Here is a 6000-nt window from a genome sequence, read left to right as displayed (position 1 = left end):
ATATTGTCGCGATGATGTGGTGAGAAGTAAGGGAGCCTAGTAATACCTGTTTGGAGTGCACGTCTCAAGAAAAACGATCGCATCAAGTGGGCAGAATTGAACCTGGACCCCTTCAGTTATTAAACAGGGTTTATCGGATTACGCTATCATCACTTTGGTGAGGTATATCATTTTCTTTGTTTTCGCAGGGTGCGTGTTGGGTTTGGCCTCGCACGCAGTTATGAAGTCGGCGTCTATCTAGCATCGCTATCGCGGAAGTCGAAGTGCACAGCGTTTTCCCTTGATTCGTAGCGCGGGCGTTAGGTTTAAACGTCGGCTTTGGTAAACTGAACTTCGGCTTTGGCTTTGACGGTTTGGATTTTGGAACTGAGGTGGGTGGATTGAAGACTCTAATTTAACAAAGTTTTATAGCGAAAGTTCCGATATTTAACCACCTATCTCTTAGAAAGGAGACGACTTCAGAAAATCAGAATTAAAGCTTGTCGTGTCCACCAGCTCCATAGATTTCTGAGTCTCCCCTTCTAAAATTACAAGGTGGCTGAAGTTTTTAATTTTTTGTTGGGCACAATCACCAAGAAAAGCAATTTTATTCGAACATATCTTGTCAATAAACAGACGCAAACTCCTCAGCTTTGCGTGTAAAAACTACATCAGTCTGGTTCAAGAAGAAGACGACTCAACACTCAATATCTACAGTAACATTTGAACATTGATCCGCGTTGTAGATGGTGTGATTTCCAGCCGACGAACACATCAGGTCGAACATGAATAAACAGCACGTTGGGATCGCTGAAAGCTGCGATGTTTTTATCCACAGTTCGCAACCTAAAAAAAGAATATTTTGGATAAGCAATTTTACTGTGACATTTTATTTTGTTTATTTGCAGGCAGTCAGTGACAAAGGGCATTACAGTGATAGGAGGAAAGTTAGAACACAATAGTGAAGTTAGAGCAAGAAATTGTGCAGTACTCAACCGTTGTTTATTCAGAATGACAGCATTCCACACCAGAAAGAACAAACGCCCAACATTTCCACAAGCCTACACGATAGTGTTCCATTATTTCAGGTCGTTTGCATACAATAATTGGGACAAAACTAGGTAGGAGAAGCTGGAGCTCCCATTTTGCACCGGTGACAAATGCGTTCTGACAAGTGAGGTCAATTGCTTATTACCCTATTCTTCAGAAAAAAAATTTTGCACCTTTGCGAAGTAAGCGTAAACATTGTTTTTTTTCTGTGATCTTGGCGTAGTGTCAGTGATAAAGTTCCAGCTATTCTGCTGACTCTTGATGGTTGCTGGAACTGGTATGGATGAAAGATACAAAGCGGCATGTTGAATTCGAAACGGCGTCTTTTTTAGTGGCGAACAATCCAGTGGCAGAATACAGTATACATGCTCCTCTCCCGATTTGAAGGTAACGTTAGTGTGAAGAACAATTAGTTTGACATAGCTACGCGAAAAAGTATAGTTCTTACGAATATGTTCTTAGTGATATTAGGGATAATTGCACAGTAATCAACGCGACCATTGCATGAAATGTTGGATGATGCACTTCATCCTCTCTATTTGTTGCGTGGCACAGCTTCAGAACCATCTTTGTTTTTAGGTTATCAGAAGAATAAAACGTTTACATAACACTACTTAAAACGCACCCCAAGTGGAAGTAGCGCCAACGTTTCCACGGAACTATTTTACTTACACGTCTGGGTTTATTCGAAATCTCCAAATGTTTGTGTCTTGCATTGTAACATTCCGAAACAAATTATCGACCGACGGTTGGTGTTCCAATTGTGAAACAGTTTCGCAGTTTGTATAATATCATATTAATGCAAAGAGCAAAAGGAGTGCCCCCCTTTGGTTAGCCCTTAAATTGGGCCACATGTAGAGCCCTCATTGATTATAAATGGGTTCCCCGGAACACACTCTTTTTCAAGGTGTTCACGTTGATTGTAATGAAAAAACTTCAGTGGGAGCTTGTTTATGTTATGCATGTTTTGCAAATATGCTTATCGTAAGCGGACTAAAAATTGTAGTGCAGCAAGAGGAAGCAATACGACGTGCCTTTAATACAAAAATAACCAGCTTCAAAATTTTCTCAATGAAGCCAGAAAGTCCCTTTTAACGCCGACACTATTGATGCATGTTGGTGAAGTCAGCAAACACAGCCTGGGCATTCGGCCAGCAGTTCGTAAGATAAGTAAACTAAAGGTACTGAAGTATTGAAATTCTTTATCACGCAGCAATTCACAAAGGCAGCGCCGTTTTGCGTTCAACAATTTTTTTTCTAAATATATGAGAGACGTTTGTTGCCGACGGCTTGCGCACAGTAGATTTATTTGTTTCCTTAAAGCAGAAACCCAAGAAGACTGTCCTGGAAGTTCTGTTTCAAAAGGCTGCTGAAATTTGCGTAAGGTCTGAGCTCGTTTTCAAATTTTTCTTCCTGAATAAATGTGGGAATATTTTCGTAAATGCGCTGTGCAGCAGTCTCAATTCCGCGCTATAGTGATCGAAATACCACAGATGTAGCCGCCATATTAACACAATGGCTGCCTTTTGAGCATGGCGTTGTTGATGTTTAGTATAGGTAGGGACCATGAGTCTTCTAGATCACTACCTTTTTCGCAACTACGACACAACGCGACACAAAATGCAAGTCGCTATGCGCCCTAAAGTTTGTGTGGATGAACAGCGTGTCCAAGATATTTTAAAGCTAACCCCAAATCGATGTCGAACGATCGAAATATAAAACACGTAGCTGCCGATTTTCCTCAATATTCATTTTGAAGCAATCATTCCTCCCTCCAAATTGCCGCACAATTTTTAAGATATCAGCCAAATTTTATTCTTATCATGTGAAAATTTAAATGCGCTAATGTTTTCACTTTGTGCAAGCGTGATTGCCGAACACGTAAACGCTGACAAAACAACAACTTTCTGTAAACATTCCTCAAAAAAGTTTACCTGTCACCATTACGGCACCGGTTACATTGCGCCATTAAACGTCCGCATCGTGCTGTTCATCCCTAACGCCCCTTACCTCTACATTATCTGGACCCTTGGGCATGAGCGTCTCGCGGAGAATGAGGCGGCTCGTGCTGGAGCCAGCGCGCTTATCTACCGGGCATTGCCCTTTAACACTCCAGCGTCCCCGTCGGAAGCGTATCATTCCGTACTTCAAAAATCCAAAGATATTCTCGAACACTACTCCCTCGAACGCCGCATCTTACATCCACCCCATGAGAAGTTGACTTAGAAGCCACCACCCACCGCCACCTTCAAACCAACCCACACGGCACCCTCGTCCGTGCCAGCCATCCCACCTCCTACTCGGCCACCTGAAAGTGTTGGCACCAACCCTGCCCTCTCCACCATATGATCTGCGCATGCTTTCACACACTATACCTCACTCCGATACCCCCATGAGCTGTCGGAAGGCATGCTTGTCAGCCGAGACAACGGCGATCCCTTCAGCTGGTTGAAAAGGCCCGACTTGCAGCGACGGCTAGGGACTCTTGGACTGAGAAGAGCCCCTATTGCTATTACTCCAGAACTAATATAGAAATAAACTTTTTTCCTGCTTCTGATTATAAATTGTTGTGCGGAATGACCACTCAGACTAGTTTTCAAAGGCAATCAGAGAACCACTGACAGTCTTCTTTTTTTGTTCGGCCAGAACTTCGCATATAATTAGGATATAATAGACGACGATATATATACCAACACCTGCAAGGGGTGTTCTAGAATGTTACAAAACGTTGACCCTTTCAATAAAGCTCCGCAACATACACAAAACCTGTAATAATCTTGGAGTATATATTTCGTACCATTTATTGACAAACTCGCAGTGTAAATACTGGAAATGATATTTTCGGATTCAAGTGTAGCTTACACATTTCTTTTTCAACAATGTAATAAAGAGAGAGAGACAGCCTTTATGAAAGATGAAGAGGTCAGCCCCAATAACGGTAGGGCTTGCTACTTCAGATGGGGGTTAATGCAGTGAGGTGACAGTGAAAATACAGAGAGAGAAAAAAAAAGCTGGGGGCGGGAAGGGGCGATACACAAATATAAAATGTGCATGTTGAGAGGTAACAAAGAAAGCTTGACGGGTTGGCAAGGGTTCATAGTGAAACGAAAACGATAAGAAACAACAACAACCAGAAAGAACGATTAAAACGGGATGGAGCACTACTATCAATTACTTTTATTGAAAAAACACGAACGTATATACATAAACGAAAGACACAAAATATCATGCTACATCACTTGGCCAAGACACAAGGGAACCTTTTGTTAGATAACATCCAGAGAATATTTCAAGATTAGACAGAGTTACGGAGGGGGAACTTCCACACTTATCACCATTTTCGCAATGTGAGCTGCCTCCACGATTTCGCATGTCTTTTGGTCACGATTCGGCATGTCTTTTGGATATAAGACAGTCGTTTTAAGTGCGAATGATCTTATTAAGCGAGCCTGAAGCGTCCGCCGCCGTCCGCATTCCGCCGCCGTCCGCATAGCAACAGCTGCGGGTGCGCGCGCTCCTCGTCTTCCTTGGCAACGGGGGGAGATGGGCGCGCGCTTACTGGCCGCTGACATGGCACATACCCACGTGGGGGATTGGCCAGGAATCGGGCGTGAGAAGGGCTAATGCACCCGCCTAAAGGAGTGCTGACACGAAATTTCAAAGCTGAGATCCGCTCTAGCAATCAAGTACAACGACAACACAAATACGTGTCTGTGCATGGCACATACCCACGTGGGGGATTGGCCAGGAATCGGGCGTGAGAAAGGGCTAATGCACCCGCTTAACGAAGTACCGACACGAAATTTCAAAGCTGAGATCCGCTCTAGCAATCAAGTACAATGACAACACAAATAGGTGTCTGTGAATAAATGCATCTTTCTTTCTTTGTAGTTGTGTGTGTGTGTGTGTGATCTCTCTTTCGCGAACATTACAGTTTGTGCGTGTGTGTAATCTCTCGACTACTCATTAAGATCACGATATCCACCGTAATCGGGCAATCAACAACCGTGCATTCGCACTTACACACTCTCCCCCTCAGGGAAGTGCGAGGGAATTTTTTCATTGAATAAGAAATGGCGTCCGCACGACGGACAACGCGCCACAAGATTTGAAAGCTTATCTATTAGGGCCCTTTTATGTTCGCTCAGCAGGATTTTCAAACAGCGTCCGGTAAGGCCGATACATGGACGTGTGCCCTTCAGCGGTATCTCAAAGACCACCACCACGCGGCAGGCCATATACCATTGTGTGGGTTTGATGTAACAAAGGCCCAATTCTCAGAATGACAAGGCCTTTCTTTTAAACTCCGCGCAAACACGAGAAATCTTACCAGGGGCAATAAACAAAACATCAATATCAAAATGCTTCGCGACACTTTTTGATACAGTGTAAAATCATATGCATGTAGGGCAACGCCATGATCTTTCTTTTTTTAATTTCAGCCCTGTATCGGTTGGCCTCAGAATAACACCGAGATTTTACCCATTTCCCAAGCTTCTCACGTACACTCGACCACAGGCTATCGGGGAACCCAGCAGCTTTCATCATCATCATCATCATCATCATCATCATCATCATCATCATCATCATCATCATCGTCGTCGTCGTCGTCGTCGTCGTCATCGTCATCGTCATCATCATCATCAGCAGCAGCAGCATCATCATCATCATCAACAACAACAACAACCTATCTCCGCCCACTGCCGGGCAAAGGCCTCTCCCATTAATCTCCAATTACCCCGGCCCTTGCGCAAACGCCGACAAACTTATCCCCCCAAAGTTTTTGATCTGATCTGCCCATCTAACTTTCGGCCGCCCCCTGCCACGCTTGCCTTCTCTAGGCATCCGTTGTGATACCCTTAATCACAAACGGTTTTCTTCCCACCGCAATAAATGCCCTTCCCACGTCGATTTCTTCTTCCTCATTTCTACCAATATGTCCTTAACACGCGTTTGTTCCCTGACCCACTC

The 6000-nt window shown here is 43.9% G+C and overlaps 1 long non-coding RNA gene across 1 annotated transcript in view; it reads right to left on the bottom strand.

Moving 5' to 3' along the window:
• Positions 1-568: 568 nt before the first annotated feature.
• Positions 569-6000, bottom strand: part of LOC144142090 (uncharacterized) — a 28366-nt gene continuing 22934 nt past the window's right edge. The window contains exon 3 of the long non-coding RNA XR_013316824.1: positions 569-825. This is a non-coding gene — a long non-coding RNA (uncharacterized LOC144142090). The remainder of the gene's footprint in view (positions 826-6000) is intronic.

Source organism: Haemaphysalis longicornis, unplaced genomic scaffold, assembly GCF_048455015.1.
Source record: "Haemaphysalis longicornis isolate Haplotype H1 unplaced genomic scaffold, Haemaphysalis longicornis Haplotype H1 scaffold_6, whole genome shotgun sequence".
NCBI classification, from domain to species: Eukaryota; Metazoa; Arthropoda; class Arachnida; order Ixodida; family Ixodidae; genus Haemaphysalis; species Haemaphysalis longicornis.
This window is presented reverse-complemented; position numbering and strand designations above follow the sequence as displayed.